General features: G+C 31.4%; 1 long non-coding RNA gene across 3 annotated transcripts in view; it reads left to right on the forward strand.

Moving 5' to 3' along the window:
* Positions 1 to 20477, forward strand: part of LOC106678805 (uncharacterized) — a 408538-nt gene that overhangs the window by 346536 nt on the left and 41525 nt on the right. For all 3 annotated transcript variants that reach the window (XR_010844071.1, XR_010844072.1, XR_010844073.1), the window contains exon 7: positions 9315 to 9368. This is a non-coding gene — a long non-coding RNA (uncharacterized lncRNA). The remainder of the gene's footprint in view (positions 1 to 9314; positions 9369 to 20477) is intronic.

Here is a 20477-nt window from a genome sequence, read left to right on the forward strand (position 1 = left end):
AAAAAAAAAAACTAAATGAAACATTACGAATAATTACAAAATATTTACATTTTAATTATTATACATGGCGTTAACAGAAACAGTTGTCCATTTTTTCCAGGTTTGGCACCTAAATCACACAGGTCACCTCATGATGATCTGCGATACTTGTCTTACCATTCGTTATTTTGTATATATATTTATTTGGAAATAAATCTATTATACAATAAATTTGCGTTTTAAAAATATATATATTCGCGTTCTATTATATATTCTTAACAGTAAGAATGGTAACTGGAAGCCCTATGATACATTCTGATACCCTACTGTAGCCAGATGCTATCTCCCTGGCAATCTGCTGGGCAGTTGTGGTCCAGAAGGCACCCCCTATATCCCCCCCTCCATAGTCCTAGTTCTATTATCATCTACTGATCTCCCATTGGGGTGTACATGTATGCCACACCCCCACACTGTTGGTATGGAGGATTCATGTGTATGGAAGCATCATCCACATCTCAACTATTCTTATATAATAATAAAAATTATATTTCAATATTTATAATAATTATTTTATATTATTTTTTTAGAATGTTTATTAATTATTGCTTAACCCCTTTAATTAAAAATATATACTTTAATAAAATAGACGATTATTTAATAATTTTATAATGTTCGAAATTACCTAATTTTTCGAGGCTTACATTCTTACCTTAATAAGAAAGGCTATCTAAGGTATATCTAGAATGGGGCATGATTAGTGTCCTTGGTGGAGATTGTCATCCTCCTAGGCGATTCAAAATTTTGTCCCATTCTGGTTTTTGATTTTTTTTTTTCAAAAAAAAAAAATAGCGATAAAGTAAACAGGAGTCCATCTACTCAAAATTTGGGGACGCTCCAGAGTTTTTAACATAGCTTCACTATGGCTACAAGTTAGATCATAAAACCAACTAACACTTTCTATATAAATAAATATCACAGTTGTTGTGTTAATTAATTGGTCGTTAATTAAGAGGATATGGTAATTATTTGTTTAAAATTAATTTATAATATAAATTGTACAGTGTAATCAAAACAAATCTTATTGAGTTGTTTTCTTGTACAGCCGTTAAGTTATGTACTAATTAGGATCGACATTTCAAGATTTTCTTTATTCCTTAACTTATAACTTATAAGCCATGATTTTTTATGGGAGTATATCTAGTTAATCAGTTATAAAGTAATCTGTTGTTCAAATATACAAAGTTTTGAAGATTTAAAAATAAAAAAAAGATATATTTACATGACATCAAGATATATTCGGACTAAAACCATCGAATTCCTTTCGCAAATAAAATAATCGATAAAAACCTTACTAGATATCAATCCTTCCATTATAAACTCCATAACCCCCCAAACTCACTAGTTTCTAACCTTGCTTCCTCTTTTGTTCCAAATAATCTTCCGAGGCGCCTGAAAAGAAGATGGCCTCGAGACCAGCTAAAGTAAAATGTCATTAGAGTGCTACCAGTGAGTAGTTGCTTTACACGCCTGTATCACTCCATTTTAACTAAGACCATATTTACTAAATGTATTATGTAATATACAGTTGTAAATTTCAATAAAGTTATTAAAAAAAATTTTTTTTTACTTATACTTTACTTCCAAAAACCTTAAAGTGCTATTCTTCCCTTAGTGTTAGAGGACAGGTTTCGCATCCATAAAAAACAGTTGAGTTTCTTCATCATTCCAAGCTCTACCATAAAATTTAATCAAATTTTACCACAGCCCCCCCCCCCCCATTTTGCAATAGTTTCACACTTAAATATAATCGTAGCTATGAATCCCTGAACAAGGGTACTGCCCAAAATTCTTAAATTACAAGTATATCCTTTGAAATGAAGGCAATCATGACCCATACGTGGTTGGTGCCTTAAAATAATTAAATATAAAAAAACTGAGAAGGATAATAGTTTTGTATATTCTAACTTTTAAGTTTTTCGACAGAAAAACGCCAAGTAATTTTTAAATTCAAAAATGACAAGCATTTCTTGCCTTTAACCTTTTATTTCTTCATTAATTTGATTTATTCTAGTTACCTTAGAACCTAAATACTCAAATCTATCTTCCTATTCAAATGTATTTCTTCAGATATCTATATCACCGAAATTGGTCCAGAAAGAACAATAAACAAATAATTATTCATTGTATAATATAATAAAATTTTATAATATCCTGATTTTACTGATAATATTATTTTTTTTAAAAACCAGATTCTAGCTATGACAGTACGGAAGCTGGTTCCATTTTGTTAACAGCCAATAGGACAGCGGGGGGACTGTACAATCGATAGGATTAACAAATACGGAGGAGGGGGGCTCACCCAGCTTTTTTTCAGAAGGGTGGTTTTTTATTCTTTTTTTATCGGAGGGCCAAGGACATAATAGCCCGGGCAGCATCTGCCCTTTCTGGGGGAGCAGCCCTTTTTTCTACCCCTTCCAGATATCTACTAAATCCAAATTAGCTAACTCTACTTCACATTTTTTTATATATAACTTTTTTTTCGACATAATTCTCTACTGAAGTGCTAGGTAATAAGTGTTATTTATTTAACCTGTATGAGCCTGTACGAACAGCCAAAAGGGGTGCGTTGTTGTGACAACTTCAGCCCTTTACCCGATTCCAAAAAAATGTTGTTGTTTTTTTTTCACTCCTGTTACGTTCTTTTTCAATTACTCCTCAATTTGAAATGCCTATATTTTTGCCTAGGTATTTCTATATAGTGTGAGGATTCCTAGTTAGTCGTTTGTCCATATGTAGTCTAAGGAAGCCCTGTTTAACAGGGGTAAGAGCAACATTATTAAAGAATACTATAGGGCAGTCGGTAGGTTTACGATACAAAATCTTAAATCTAAATTTTTTTTTTTTATAATTTATTTATTGTTATTTACAACTGTATACATATATATTCACATCAAGTAAATTTGCTGTAAGTGATATTATGTCATGATACAAACATGTGGAGAATCTACCCGTTGATAGAACTCCAAAAACATTTCTAAAGGAGAAGATCTCGAGGCTATCTTCTGGGTGGCTGGGAAGTTTATTATGGAAGGATTGGTATCTGGTTCTGCCCAAACCGGCAACATAGGGGACACTGAGGTCCTGATGGATGTCTTGATTTGTGACAAAGTAAGGAGCATTAAGGATTTTACGAAGGATTTCGGACTGTAAGGATTGGATTCTGGAGATGGTTTAGTGGAGCCCCAAAGTTCAACTCCGTATGTCCAGATAGGCCTTATAATAGTCATGTAGATCAGTCTTTTGTAATGGATTGGAAGTTTGGACCGTTTGTCTAGTAAATGTTGCAATAGTCGGAATCTACGAGCAGTTTCTTGTCTTTTTAGTCTTTTATGAGGATTCCATGTCAGTCGTTTGTCGAGATGTAGTCCTAAGTAACGGATCTGTTTGACAGGAATAAGCTTACAATGTTAAAATGACGAAAAGACTAAAGATATCATAAACTAAATCTTAAACTTTCCTAGGACCCCAACCTTATCCTAAACAATACTCCTATCTCATTCCATACGTCAGTCAAAAATCTTGGTATCACTTTTGATCAAACTGAATCCTGGAAACCATACATTGCCCAAATGTCCCTTCTAAGCAGAGCTACAATGAAGCAATCTAATAGAATCCTTATGTCCTTCCACTTTAAACCAGTCAATCCTTAGTTTCCTCTCTTCTTTTCCTGCATTTTGACTATGGCTAGTTGGTATATGGTGGACTCTCGGTTGATCTTAATTTATTTTCGGGATCAGTAGAGATACGCACATAACTCAGTATTACACCGAGATGAAGTGGCTCTATCCATCCTTCCAATGGCAGTATTTCCTAGCTTCCTTTTTATTGCAAGTAATTAGTACTCAATGCCCCTCCTATATCCAAGACAACCTGAAATTCAAATTCCCAAAAAATCCTCCATCTCATCGAACTGCTGCGCTTGATAAATCGTTTTTTACTCGAGCTGCATATCTCTGGAACTCCATTCCCTCTATCATACGTCATGTACCAAACTTTCTACTTAATGATCTTTTATTCCAACAATCCAATCCGATATTATAATAGTACAGATATAACTACCTTTTTGATTTATTTTTTATGTATTTAGTCAGTTAGTTTTTTAATTAATTTATTTTTTCCTCGCTGTATTTAAAATTATTTATATACAATTTTAGTATAAGTTATAATGCAGTGTGGCCACAATGTTTTCGGCCAATATAGGTTATTTTAAAATTAAAATTACCTTTATAATTGTTCTTAAGGGACCTAGTCGCAGAATAATAATATATTTTTCACTTCATTTCAATGTTTGTATGTTGTTTACATTTATTCCTGACAATTATATTGAATAAATATTTATTGAAACTATATTAATTGAAAACTATATTCAAATTGTTTACTTCGTGCGTTCAACTACCTCCTTCCAATATAAACAATAATAATAACAAAATATTGATCCGAAGTGAGTCATCTAGAACAATAGAAGATATCAAAATCCGGCTGCAAGCACTAGCTATAACCACTCCGTGAAATTAAGGAATAGATAGTTATTATTGAAATTTATTATTAGTAATAGTTATTTTTTCCTTTATTTCTTGAAATTTGTAACTATAATTAAGTTGAATAAACAAAAATTGAACTATCTCCTTCCAAATTTTTTAAAAATGCTATAATTTGTAGCTCCCTCATGGAGCTCAATGAATCCCTTCTACTCCCTTCTATTCTTACAGAGATAGAGTAGTTCAAACAGCAATTTTTCTTTTAAAAATAACGAAAAATCGAATTTTGTGAATTTATCTTGGTAAATATCATAGAAACTTCTAAAAGAAAGAATATCTTTTGAAAATATAGTAAATATACAAATTTTCTCATTTATTTATTCAAGAAGTTAGTTATTGTTTCGGGCACAGAGTATAAAAATCGCGAACCCAGAAAATAAAGTTTTGACCGTGAAACTTTGTAAAACAAACGAGGACAGGTGACTGCAAAGTTCTTGACATTCACATTTCCATGTTAATGTTTTATCCTAATATTGGGGACAAACATGTTTGAATAAACTGAAGTAATCTACAATATTTTTTTTATTTATTTATAGACATTTACAACTTAATTAACTAGTAAATTTGATGGTATGATACAGCCATGTAGAAAAATTACCCATCAGTAGCATTCTAATAACATTACTACATCAGATGTTCTCGAGGCCATCTTATTTTCAGGCACCTCGGAGGATTGTCAGGAATGGAAGAGGAATAAGATTAGAAACTAGTGTTTTTGAATGATTAGGGAGTTCATAATGGAAGGAGTGATATCTGGTTCGGGCTAGATCGGTTACATATGAAACAATAAATGATTTTATTTGAATTTTCTATTGAAACGAGAGGAATTCATAGGTTTAGTGGAGCCACAAAGCTCAAATCCGCTATAATAGGTCTTATTACACTCATGTAGTTCAATTTATAGAAGTTTAGACCGTTTGTCTATTTAGTATTTTAATAGTCGGAATCGACGTTTAGTTTCCTATCTTTTCAGGTCTTGTGTGAGGATTTCTTGTCAGTCGTTTGTCCAGATGTAGTCCAAGGAAGCCCTGCTCAACAGGGGTAAGAGAATACCTAGGTCAGTCGGTAGGTTTACAATACAAAATTATAAATAAAAAAAAAAAAAACTTGAAAAGAAAAATTCATGCAGTACTCAGCCTTGAACATCGAACAATTTAAATAATTCTCTATTCAAAAGAATTTTTTTTTAGCCAATAGCAAAATTTTATGTAAAAAGCGGTTTTAAATGAAAAACTCAAAAACTCATGTTAAATGGAGAAATGTTTTATCATGTTATAACATATAACATGGTTGAAAGTCTGTTAATTGGTCTGCTAAATGGAGGATGACGTCACGAAGCTGAACAACTTAGCTCGTCACCATTTTGTTTGTTGTCATAGAAACAAGCAATGTAGTATTGTACATGATACTTGCTCGTAGTTTGTGTTTTGATTGTATTAGTATTGTTTTGAATCTTTTTAAAACTAATAAAGCAACGGATGACAATAATAATAATTTATATAAAAACAATTTTGATCATTTTTCTCAACTTTATTCTTTTTAAAACTTCCAACGTTTCGACCACTTAGGTCATTTTCAAGGATACCTACAAACAGCTCCTTTTAATTATTTTTATTACAATTTCATTATTTCCTTCACCTACATACTGATTTTTTTGTCTTACCTTTACTTTCATTTTTTCTTCTAAAATTCTTAAAATGCCGGCTAATTGCCTTTGTCCCATCTTTAAATAATTAATCATTAAAATAATATCATAATAAATTATTTGTTTTTTTTAAAAAATAGGCTCCTAGTTACAAATTCTTCTATACAATTCTTTCCCAAATTTAAAACTTTTACTAACCTTTTTAGGTTACTTTTTACTTTTTGGTTAGTAAAAGTTTTAAATTTGGGAAAGAATTGTATAGAAGAATTTGTAAGTAGGAATCTATTTAAAAAAAAAAAAAAAAAAAAAATGTATAATGTTATTATGATATTATTTTAATGATTAATTATTTAAAGATGGGACAAAGGCAATTAGCCGGCATTTTAAGAATTTTAGAAGAAAAAATGAAAACAAAGTAAAGGTAAGACAAAAAAATTAGTATGTAGGTGAAGGAAATAATGAAATTGTAATAAAAATAATTAAAATGAGCTGTTTGTAGGTATCCTTGAAGATGACCTAAGTGGTCGAAACGTTGGAAGTTTTAAAAAGAATAAAGTTGAGAAAAAGGATAAAAATTGTTTTTAAATAAACTAAACCACTCTCAAACAAATGTATTAATAAAAATTAATCTAATAATAATAATAATAATTAGCTCATCATGATTTTCTTCATCATAAGTCAGAAGATCAACAAGGCACTCAGTTGCCAAACCTTCACATAACTTCTACCCTACTTTAATCATGTTGTAATAAATTGTTTTAATCAAAACTTAGAATTAAACATTAACATGAAGTTTTAAAAAGAAAGGTTATAAAACGAGTTGCTCAAAAAATCCGCTAGGAGCTCTTATGCATTTAACATGACTTTCAATAGGGCTGCTCACAATCCAATACTCATTATATTTAACAAAAGATTATAAATACTTCTAATGTTTCTGAAAATTTACCCTACTCTACATCATGAATTGGACGCTACCAAATGGTCTAAACATGACTTCAACTCCTTTCTGTGATAGTGGCATATTTTACATGAACCAAGGCTTTTTCGTCATTATATTTAAAAATATTATTAATTAACCATTTTGATTTTCGAAAAGTTTTGGAAAAGCTGTCGGAATGGTGACAGTAAGGAGCCAAGCAGTCTAGTCTAGACTTCTATTAGCCGCTCCACAAACATCCGCTCCGCTAAATCAATAACTACAGAGCACCGTGCAGTGACCCCGCGCCCCACTGCCCTCTATGTATTTAGTCTTACATTATCTCTATGGATTGTATTCAAGTATGTATTTAGTCCTACATTATCTCTATGGAATGTATCCTATATTAGTACAAGAGCCCAAGAGGAGAAAAAAGGCAGTTATCTCACCCCAATTTTTGATTACTCTAATGAAAACTATGTATAATTACTAGTCAAAATTGTTGAGTCTGCCAAGTGTAGGTAGGAGGAATAAAAAATGGCGGCTGTTTAGAAAGCGATAAAAAAAACATTAATTTTTCATTCGGAGCTCTATATCTTAAAAAGTAGGAACAACACAAGAAAACCAAAGAGAACGTTATTTAAAGAAGAGTAAATTTGCTTAAATATGAACCCTAATAGAGTTATTTACGTACAATAGTTTTCTAGATATAGCTTTTTAAAAAGCAACAAAAAAAAAAGGCAGTTATCTCACCCCAATTTTTGATTACTTTTATGAAAACTATGTATAATTACTAGTCAATACTGATGAATATGTCAAGTATAGGTAGGGGGAATAAAAATTGGCGGCTGTTTCGAAACCTTAAAAAACACTAATTTTTCATTCGGGGCTCTATATCTTAAAAACTACCAACAACACTAGAAAACCTAAGAACGCATTATTTCAAGAAGAGTAAATTTGCTGAAAGATTAGCCCTAAAAGAGCTATTTACGTCCAATAGTTCTCGAGATATAGCTTTTTAAAAAGCAAAATTTCTTAAAAATCTACTGAAAGATTACTAGTTAGTTAATTTATTTTGAGAAATCTATATCTCAGGAACTATGTGACGTACAGATGTCTATTAGCACTTAAATTAAAGCTAGTTTAATGAGCTATATAGAAGTTTTTATAATAACTTTACCTTCGTAGAAATAGTAGTTTTCATGATATTTGCTAAAATAAATTGATTTATAGTTGTGCGAACGATAAGTTTGATTTATGAAAAATTTATATCTCAAAAACCATTTGACGTACAGATGTCTATTAGCACTCAAATTAAAGCTAGTTTAATCAGCTATAAGGTAGTTTATAATGTTTATCTTCGTAGAAGTAATAGTTTACATGAAATGTGCTAAAATAAATTGATTTATAGTTGTTCGGAAAAAATTTTAATTTGCCACATTTATATTCATATAAAAACTACTATCCCTACGAAGATAAGTGCCATAAACTACTTTATAGCAAGTTAAATTTCCTTTATTTTGAGTGTTGGCAGACATATGTGCGTCTTATGGATCTAGAGATATATTTTATCAAAAATCTAACATTTTATACAAACGACTATAAATTAACAACTTGCTTGTTTATTTTGTCAAATATAATAAAAATTAGTACTTCTACAAAGATAAACATGACTAACTATTTTGTAGTAAATTTAACTAGCTTTAGTTAGAGTACAGGGTTATCAGGAATGGAAGAGGAAGCAAGGTTAGAAACAAGTGGGTTTGGGTGGTTAGGGAGTTTATAATGGAAGGAATGATATCTGGTTCGGGCTTGATCGGTTACATAAGGGACATTTAGGTCTTTATAGATGGTTTTATAACGAAATAAGGAGGATTGAGGATTTTGGATTGCAAGGATAGGATACGAAAGGAATTCGAAGGTTTCGAGAATTCGATGGTCCCAAGTAGAGCCCCAAAGCTCAACACAGTACGTCCAGATAGGCCTTCTTACAGCCATATAGATCAGTCTTTTGTAATGGATTGGAAGTTTAGACCGTTTGTCTAGTAAATGTTGTATTAGCCGGAATGACGAGCAGTTTCCTGTCTTTTGCTCTTTTCTCTTTCCTCATTTAGTTTCATTATGAATTAGTGTTTTTTGTGGTATTTTCGTACTAATTTTTTTTTTAATTTTCCAGAATTTAAAATGTGGTTCATCCTAAAGAAAGAAACAAAAAATTACTTCAATCATGGTGAGTAAATCATGTTTTTTTTTTTTACAAAAACTTTTTATTACCTCTGCGACGTTTCAGCCCTTTGGTTATTATCAAGGAGACAACTAATATTAAATTTTATTAATAATTGTTGTAATCAGTCTAATTGTGTAAAGACGTAAAGTGTTATAAAATTAATAGTAATGCATTAGAAGTATATATTTTTATTGTTAGCTTATGCATTAGAAAACTATTTTAATGATATGACATATTATAAGGTTGTCTCCTTGATAATGGCCTAAGGGCCGAAACGTCGGAGAGTTAAAAAAATATATTGAGAGTATAGGATCAAAAGAATTCATCTTTTCATTATAGTTGACCACCCTCGAAGAATTAATAAGAATATATTATATCAGAAACTGATTATTTATTTTTAATTATACATATAAAGGATTGACTGTATTATTTCAAATTATGAAGACGATGGTCGGGCTGCGGTCAGAAGAAAACAAAAACATTGTTTATAACTATTTCCCGACGTTTCGCTCCACTCTGTAGAGTTTCATCAAGGATAAGAGATACAAAAAAACAATTAAAAAATATTTGACATAATAGAATAATAAGAAAGTAATTAATTAAAACTATTAAATTAATTTAGGGTTAAAATATGTAAATATAAGTGAAAATAAAATGATAAACAATAAGAAGTAACTGTAAAATATTAGGTAAAAAATAAACAGGAGAGGTAAATGGAAACCTTACATCCCATTCGTTGCAGATTTGGCCCAAAACTGATATGCGTCTCTTCATTCCAAACTCCTTACCCATCCTAATTAGTTCTTAGAATATTATCCTTAACAATCCCTGATAATCCTCCGAGGCGTCAAAAAAGAAGATGGCTACGGGACCTTCTAATTTAAATTAATGCTTGAAGTAACACTAACGGGTGATTCCTTCCCAAGATTTTCAAGGGTAAATAAAACAGTCCATAAATTTACTTATTGTATTTATGATTTGTACAGTTGTAAATTACATTAAATAAAAAAATAAAAAATACTGGAAGATCAATGATTGACCGTGTGTATTATTAATTAATGTAATATGGTCCGGGTGCGGTACAAAAAAATAATCAAATAGTGATTAAGCTAGGAATAGTTAAATAATTAATATATAATTTTTTTTTTTTTTACGGAACCCGGACCATATTCCATTTATTATTTTGTAAATACTTTCTAATGACAGTTGGAGTTCACTGCCACGCGCGTATACCATCCGATGACCCAGATAGATAAACAAAAACTGGTTTTCCTCACTTGACAATAGCCATAGGAGATAGAGGATATCGCAATTTGCCAAATATTTTAATTAAATAATTGTTTTGTAATGCTTATCATTTATTTGCGTTATTATTAACCAGTTGTCAACCTTTGATGACAATTGGAAAATGAAATATATTATTTTAAAATTTTATAAACTTCAAAAAAAATCCTCTTAATTAGATTTCGTTAAATTCCGAGCGGTAAATAATTATGGTTCAGTGTAAATATTATCTTTTAATAATACTTACCAAAATTTTGTGTAGTTCATTGAGCTCGTGCTGAAGTTATTATTATTTTTGTAATTTTTGCAAATAAATATCCAAAGACCAGAGAAGACAAAAATTTGTATTTTTTATGTATATGCTTTACACAACATACCAATGAATCCATCATCGGACATATATACAATACATTTTTTCCCTTACAGTTTCCTTTTACAATCAAAAATTGTCTACACACTAAATACAAATATTTTAATTTTTGTTTTCTTTTCTATTTTACAGTTTGATTCCATTTGATAATTATTTTTTTCATTCAATTGACAAATTTATTCTCCCCAACTCACTCTCTCAGACTTCCCCTCTCCCGTGATCCACTGCTCAGGTGCGACTCGTTAAACAAATTAAAAGGATTTATCATTAGATAGCAATGTAAAATGAAACCACAGACATAATAGTTACAGCAGTAGATCAAATTTTCAGAAATATAAATAAATAAATTTGATTCCTGTCAAGAATACAATATTTTAACAAATGAAGCAGTGTCATGCTATCGCGAAAAATCGTGCGGTCTCGGCATTTACTCTTCGAATCTGATTTATCTATTTTTCTCTTTTAGTTATTCATAATATTCTTTCATATTTCTTATTTTTTACATTTTATATTATTGCTAATAATAAAAACTTTTTATTTTTTTTCAAATGAACAAAATTAAAGTTACTTTACATGAAGATTTTTTGAAAATTTAGCATTTAATCCCTATTAATCTATTTCAAGGAGAATAAAACCTATCTTATATTAAAGATAAATTATTTTTTCATTGATTTGCCGAGTTTAACCTAAATAGTTATGGCCGTTTTAGAGAAAATCGAAAAAAAAGAAGTAAAAAATCGATTTTACAAACTGGCACTTCCAGTAGTCGATTTTTAGAGAAAACGTTACTGTCACATCCCTGGTATATTGTATGTATTAAATATCGAAAATATACTGAGTTTAATTAAAATCGTTTTTTAGAGAATCGAAAAAAAGAAGTCAATAATCGATTCTATGAAGTTTCTGTCAATTCCCAGGTATATACCCGTCTTAAATGTGTAATTTTAGGTTTCGTACAATTTTTTTTTTTTTTTAGATAGGCTGTTCAAAAACAAACAAACCGGTTTTTGAGACTAAGAGTTTTGGAATTAGGGGACCTCAAAACATGTATTTCAGTCGAAAACTTTAATTCCAATTTTTTCATTATCGCAATACTATATATTCCATACATAGGTAAGTATGTGAGGTGGTTGAGGCGCAGATCTTTGCCTCCTAGGAACTATAGAGGCGCCGGTTCGAATTTGGCCGGGGTTGACTTTTTCATTGAGTGGTGGTCCCTTCAAAACTAAAAACTTGACCACCCACCATGGTTGACCGAGAAATAGGTTTACATTAATTTTTTATGTATAGGCTATCGATAGAAAATTCATCAATTGATAATGTATTCAGTGCTTAACTGAGTTAAAAGTGTTGTATGCTTCGATAAAGACATCTGTCGTTAAAAAACTTAAAAGCTTTATTATTACGCCATCATTAAAAGGGGGAAATAAAAGTGTCAAATTAATTCTATCATGTTAATAGATTTTTTTCCTACCTGCGACAATGTTTGGAGTCAAGTGTTTTTTTGTATTTTTTTTTTTACTCTTGACTAAGTGATATATTCATAAGGGTCCTATACAGACACTATTATGTTTCTTTTTTTTTCCCTTTGGTATTGCCCTGTGGTTAGGAGGGTCTCTCCCTCTGCTGTTTACACAGTAGATTTGCATTTGACTACCGGCAGTTCTGTTTTTGCTCACCTGCGATTCGGTCCACCACACCCTACCTGCTGTCTAGTGCAAAAAACTAGTCATTGTCCACTAGTCGAAGGTCTACGCCATCCGGAGGTTCGGCGTGATGGAATCTTGGGCCGATTAATACCAGCTCGAGTAAGGCAGGACATTTCTCAAACTGTATATTTATTTTATTTTTTACAGGCACTATCATATACAATTTTTTTAAAGTTCTTATTTATCAATGTACTATCAGGCCCGGCAATCCTTAGCGATTGGTAGATTCTCGAATGTAGATAGATTTATCGAATAAAATTGAAAGTTTGATATAAATTAATATATTTGATTATTGTATCTATTTAGTTTATAGCGGTAAATCTAATATATAAAAGTTAATTAATTTAATCATTTATATTCATTTTATCCCATTCTTTTAACTTTATCTCTTCTGTGTGTTTTCTATCCGTGTACAATTATAATTGTTTTTTTTTTAATTTATTTATTTATTTTTTGTTAAATATTTCTTCCACCCCTATTATGTATTTTAGGAAAGGGGGAAAAGTTTTATTAAAAACATTGGACTGCTAGTCACACAGCATACTTATTTTAGTCTGATCAGACAATATTTTTAATCTCACGATAAGTAAGCATACAATAATAATTATAAACATTTGTAATATATAACACAAGAACATGACTTTGTTTCCTTCTTTTCCCCCTTTCTCTCTTTTTTTATTGTTTACTTAATTTTAATATTTTCTACACTGTTCACTTTAAAATTATTTTCAAATTTAACGTACTTAGCTACCATCGCCACTCCTCCCAATACAAACGGTTCATTCTGACTTTGACCTCTGTCAAAACAGGTATGAATTCTGTCTCGTTCATTTTCTTCCTTTATTCTTGATTTTGTTCTTATCTACCTTTTTCATCTCTTAGTTTGTACTTTCTTTTATATTTCTTCTTTTTATCTGTTACTATTTCTGTTTTCATTTATTGTATATAACCTTTTATTATTCTTATTTAATTTTTACGTTTCATTGTATACCCTTGTAATATTCCATTTAGTTTTTTTACTTATGATAAGGGTCAGTATCTTTTTAGCCCTGACGAAGCCCTGCAAAGTGGCGCGAAACCTTGGCTCTATAAAAATAATCATTACTATTTGAATTTCATTTCACCTTACTCGGAATGTTCAGGACTTTCCCGAGAAGGTTATAGGCTGGCCTGGTGTACAAAATTAAGAATTTTTGGTGCATAGCTCATAAACTATACATTTTTTTCATGGTTACTATACGGTAACCAATTTATCTGTTTATGAAAAATTAGAAAAAAATATTACTGGTTCTATCAAATGATTTTTTTATTCATTAATAATTTAAAAAGAACATAATGAGGATTTATTTAAAGTAAAATAAAGATCGAGAAAGAATAAAAAAACATAATAATAATAAATAACAAATCATGACCACGCACTTCTTTCTGTTGATAGATTTCGAAACCGTGACAAAATTCGTTTTTGTTCTAAATTTTCACCTTTCCTTGTCATTCACGAACTAATCGATACATCGACCAAATACACAAAACCCAGGGAAACGAAAGGGGGCTGGTAAGTGAAAGTTGTAATAAGCTCACCGCAGAGTTTTTGTTTCGGTCATCGATCCATAAAGGTATCGATAATTTTCATCCGCATTGGGTATCTATACATCAGTTGAAGTATCGCAACGTGCCTACCTTAGTACAAGAGCCGGGAAGAAAAAAAGGCAGTTATCTCACCCCAATTTTTGATTACTTCAATAAAAACTATGTATAATTAATAGTAAAAACTGATGGGTCTGCCAAGTATAGGTAGGGGGAATAAAAATTGGCGTCTGTTTCTAAACCTTAAAAAACACTAATTTTTCATTCGGAGCTCTATATCTTAAAAACTACCAACAACACTAGAAACCTAAGAACGTATTATTTAAAGAAGAGTAAATTTGCTGAAATATTAGCCCGAAAAGAGCTATTTACGTCCAATAGTTCTCGAGATATAGAAAAGCAAAATTTCTTAAAAATCTACTGAAAGTTAATTTATATTGAGAAATGTATATCTCAGGAACTATGTGACGTACAGATGTCTATTAGCACTCAAATTAAAGCTAGTTTAATGTACTATAAAGTAGTTTATGATGTTTATCTTCGTATAAATAGTATTTTTCATGATATATCCTAAAATAAATTTATTTATAGTTGTTCGGACGATAAATTTGATTTATGAAAAGCTGCATTTCAGAAACCATTTGATGTACAGATGTCTGCCAGCGCTCAAATTAAAGCTAGTTAAATTAACTATAAAATAGTTGATAATGTTTATCTTCGTAGGAGTAGTAGTTTTTATGATATTCACATATGAATATAAATTTGTCCGTAAAACAATAAATCAATTAATATTAGCAAATTTCATGAAAACTATTACTCCTACGAAGATAAACATCATAAACTACTTTATAGCTCATTAAACTAGCTTTAATTTGAGTGCTAATAGACATCTGTTCGTCAAATGGTTTTTGAGTAATCGAATTTTCAAAATAAATTCACTAACTACTGATCTTTCAGTACGTCCCATACAACATTTTTATGAAATGTTTCTTTTTAAAAAGCTATATCTCGAGAACTATTTAATGTAAATAACTCTATTAGGGCTCATATTTTAGCAAATTTACTCTTCTTTAAATGAAGTTCTCTTAGGTTTTTTTGTGTTGTTCCTACTTTTTAAGATATTGAGCTCCGAATAAAAAATTAATTATTTTTAATGTTTTGAAACAGCCGCAATTTTTTAATCCCCTAACTATTCTTGGCAGATTCATCAATTTTGACTAGTAATTATACATAGTTTTCATTAAAGTAATCGAAAATTGGTGTGAGATAACTGCCTTTTTTCTTCTCCTGGACTCTTGTACTAGTATTTACTTGGCTACATCGTAAGTGGTTGGGAAGAAGGGTCCGTTTTGTTCTGGACAGCGACTAATAAAGCGACCATTGGCTCAGTATATGAAGACAACTGGCGATCTGTTGCGACAGATCTAGTGTAGATTGTAGTGAAGGTTAGTGACGCCGCCCCACGACCACACTACAAAGAGGGTCCCCTTTGATCTGCCCGCTAGCTCTGCTTCCATTTGCATCTATTAGCCTTCATTCCTCTTTGTCTTCTCTCCTCAGCGGTTACATCTCGTCATGATGTAATTATAAATATGTTGGGTTGTAAAATAAGTTCGTAGCGTTTTTTCAATATTTCAATTTAATCCTCTCTGTGTTTATAAAATCATGTTTACTTGGTCAATAATGTTTACATATATAAGAAGATGGTCAGGGTTGCGGTGAAAGGAGAAACGAAAATAGTTTACAACTATTTATTTTCCGACGTTTCGCCCCACTTTGCAGGGGTTCATCAGGGCTCACTTTTTACCGTTACCCTGACTATCTTCTTATATATCAATTTTTACGGTCAACTATATATACGTATATACAATAATGTTTACATATTTAAAAAAAGTATTAGTTAAGGTGCTTTTATGCATCAGTATTAACAGAGATTCCTTATCTTTAAGTGGTATTTTGCTTGCTCAAAATGGAAGAGAAAAAAATTCATTTTCGACATTTAATGATTTTTTATTACCGAAAAGAAAATCCGCTGCATAGACGGTTAACAAAATTTGCAGTGTGTATGGTGATGATGCCTTAGGAGAAAGCACCGTCCGTAAGTGGTTTGCTCGGTTCAGAACCGGAAATTTTGACTTAGAAGGCGCAAAGCGCTCGGGTCGTACTTCAACTGTTGATGATGACCGAATTCAAGCATTGGTCACAGACAATCCTCACTCGACGACACGGGATATCGCAGAAACGCTCAACATATCTCGTGCAAGTGTCTCAAATCAATTGGGGGCTGCGTAATATGTCCAAGTAAGAATAGTACAAGAGCCCAAGAGGAGAAAAAAGGCAGTTATTTCACCCCAATTTTTGATTACTTAATGTAAACTATGTATAATTACTAGTCAAAACTGATGAGTCTGCCAGGTATAGGTAGGGGGATTAAAAGTGGCGGCTGTTTCAAAGCGATAAAAAAAAACTAATTTTTCATTCGGAGCTCTGTATCTTAAAAACTACATCACAAGAAAACCTACGAGAACGTCACTTAAAGATGAGCAAATTTGCTAAAATATGAGCCCTAAAAGAGATATTTACGTTAAATAGTTCTCGAGATCTAGCTTTTTAACAAAAGCAACAATTCATTCATAAAATAAACTGCACAGAACAAATCAGTGAATTTATTTTGAAAAATCTATATCTCAAAAAGCATTTAACTTACAGATGTCTATTAGCAGTAATATAGAAGCTAATTTAATGGACTATAAAGTAGTTGATGATGTTTATCTTCGTAGGAGTAATAGATTGTTATACTGATCTAATGAGAGTGCCTTGAATTATTTTTTTTTTTTAACAATTTTATAATAAACCAGTAAAAATTATGCTTAGTTATTTAATCACTACGATAAATATTACCTGGTTCAAAATTTTCCCCATGCCCTGTCATACCATTTTGTTCATATATATATATATATATCATGTTTCATTTTTAACTCGTTAGATCATGTTTCGAATTCCTGCCTGGCTTAGTGATACGGCTGTGACTCAGTTCTTTGTTCGACGGCTGTATTGTTTATTGTAATGAATTACGTAATGTTAGTTCACTGGGTAAAGATAGCGTCCGAACGGTTCTGCAACGATCCGCTACTAACGTAATGAATCTTACTTTCGATATTTCTTACTTTGTTTATTCATAAGAAGATACAAATATTATATAAATAATATTGATATATTATAATAGTATAAATATTATCGCGGGTTCGTTGTACCCGGGAGAGGTATTACATCTGTATTGTAATATTGTCTACCTTCCTTAAACTCTTTGATGTTATTACCGTTTGTTTGTGTTGCTCCCTCTTTAACCTCTCCAGCTTTACTCGATTCAGTTTTGCTCTGTTGCCCTTGTGCAATGGTAATACTGAGAATTTCTCTCACTAGTGCACTCCTAAAGTGGCATCCTTTTTTTTTTTTTTTTTTTTTTTTTTTTATTATTATTATTATTATTAAAACTGTATACATATATACACATCAAGTAAATTTGCTGTAAGTGATATTATGACATGACACAAACATGTGGAGAATCTACCCATTGATAGAACTCCAAAAACACTTCTAAAGGAGAAGATCTCGAGGTCATCTTCTTTTCAGACGCCTAGGAGGATTATTAGGTAGTGAAGGAGAAGCCAGGTTAGAAACGAGTTGGTTTGGGTGGTTGGGAAGTTTATTATGGAAGGATTGGAATCTGGTTCTGGCCAAATCGGCAACATATGGGACATTGAGGTCCTGATGGATGATTTGATTTGTGACAAAGGAGCATTAAGGATTTTCCGAAGGAGTTTGGACTGTAAGGATTGAATTCGAGAGGAATTTGATGGTTTAGTGAAGCCCCAAAGCTCAACTCCGTATGTCCAGATAGGCCTATAATAGTCATGTAGATCAGTCTTTTGTAATGGATTGGAAGTTTGGACCGTTTGTCTAGTAAATGTTGTAATAGTCGGAATCGACGAGTAGTTTCCTGTGTTTTCAGTCTTGTATGAAAATTCCATATCAGTCGTTTATCCTTTTTTAAAATTTTTATCTGTAGAGTATTTTGCTCACCTGAAAACCTCATGCGTTTCTTTTTTAAATCATGAACCGAGACAGGAAGTTCGTGAAGTTTAGATCTTTTACGAAATTAGGATTCTTCAGCCCCTGATGGGAATACTACACTTTAATTGTATTTAAACAATTTTAAATTGCATTAAAAGTAATCTTAAATAGTTTTCATCATTATCACATTCAATTATATATAAAAAAAAATAATAATAATAGAATTCATCAACCAGGAGATAAAAGCTCTCGGGACACCTCTTAAGGACAAAAATTAGAACACTCCTACCGGGTTAAACGTTGATTAATCTCAAACTCAGTTTAACAGGATATCATTGGCCGGTAAAGTTTACCGTCAGATTCGAAGGTTAACTTTTCTGGTGCAAGGGATAATTATTAATATAAATATAATAAGATGGTCAGGGTTGCGGTCAAAAAAATAACATGTCCGACGTTTCGCCCCACTTTGCAGGGCATCATCAGGGCTAAAAAGATACATAAAAAAAAAAAAGAAAACTGAGAATATTACAATAAGGTAATTACACAAGCTTAAATTACCTTATTGTACTAATATTCTCAGTTTTCTTTTTAGCCCTGATAGTTTTAAACTATTTGTTCTTTTTTTCTACCGCAATCCTGACCATCTTCATATATTTAAATCTTTACGAGTTACAGTCAGCTGGTACTTCGATGTCAGCTGACTGAGGAGATCAGCTGATCATGTGTATATATAAAGATGTGCTGAACCCAATAAAGCCAGTATGTTACAGCAGTTCACACGTGTTACATCTTATTCCTTCTTCTCTTTTTTTTTTGACATTTGGCTTTCGCTGATACTTAACTTACGGTCAACAATATATACATATAAATAATTATTAATATTATCCGAGATTTAAGAAACCGTAAAGTAAAAAGCGCCTGAAATTGAAAAACGGCGTGAAACCGTCCACTCCCGCCCTCCGTGGTTGCCTTACTTATCTCACTTTTTAAACAGACAATTATAACTAGTAGGTTGGTCGATGTACGATATGTCACAATCTCACAAGAGATCACAACACAAAAAAAGGCAATCATTCCCCACCGGACCCGCCCCATCCCCAGGGAGCAACTATATCACTTTTGAAATATTAGCTTAAAACGGGAAGAGGAGACTTTAAGATAGTTAAATCGAGCAATATTTAAAAAGCGCCTGAAATTGTAAACCTGCAACTATGACAGTGTAATTAGCTCTATGCCAGGTTTCAAAATGTAATGTATTCTTTTTTAATATGGCTCATTAGAATGCTTTTTTGTTTATTGTAAGTCCCTTCTTTTTTTATTTTATCGTTGGTATAGGAGAATTTCGAAACACTTTTCATTTTAAGATAAACTTGCAAGAGCTGGGAATCACAGAAGTGTCATATTTTCTCAGTGCACTGATAATGTGTAGATATAGGTGTGTGCATATCGTCTTTCTGGAGTGTTTGTTTTCTTCTCTTACTGGAATTTTTTTTTTTTTAAGCATGTCTATGTATTTTTTTTTATCTGAACTAGTGAAAATAATCTATGGACAGTTGGTTTAACTTATTTCCCATCGGTATAGTGTAAAGTAATGTATTATGTTGAAAACCTTTGAGGATAAAATATAAGGAAAGGAGTAAGTTGCCAGAAGATATGATCCGGCGGTGTGTCGTGTGACTTTCAGTTCAAACTCTAGATACTAGGGGTATTCATGATGTTATGTTAAATGTTTAGCCATGTTAAATGTTATAAGTATAAGATTGTGAGCAGCCCTATTTGAAGTCATGTTAAACGTTAAATGCACAAGAGTCCCTAGCGGATTTTCTCAGCAACTTGTTGTATAAGCCTTTATGTTTATAACCTTCCTTCCAGACCCTCATGTTATTGTTTACTTCAATTTTCATTTAAGTAATTAATTACAACATACCTAGAGTGAGTGAAAAGTGGAATTTGTGTGAAAGTTTAGCTTATGAAATGAAATGAAAAAATAACTTTATTCTGGGACATATGTCCCCTAAGAATAATTACATGGTTCATATAGTGAGATTTTTATCTGGCGAGCGTTTACAAATTTTCAGATAGTAGAATGAA

The sequence above is a fragment of the Halyomorpha halys genome, unplaced genomic scaffold (genome assembly GCF_000696795.3).
Source record: "Halyomorpha halys isolate HHAL.00 unplaced genomic scaffold, Hhal_1.1 Scaffold11.1, whole genome shotgun sequence".
Classification (NCBI taxonomy): Eukaryota; Metazoa; Arthropoda; class Insecta; order Hemiptera; family Pentatomidae; genus Halyomorpha; species Halyomorpha halys.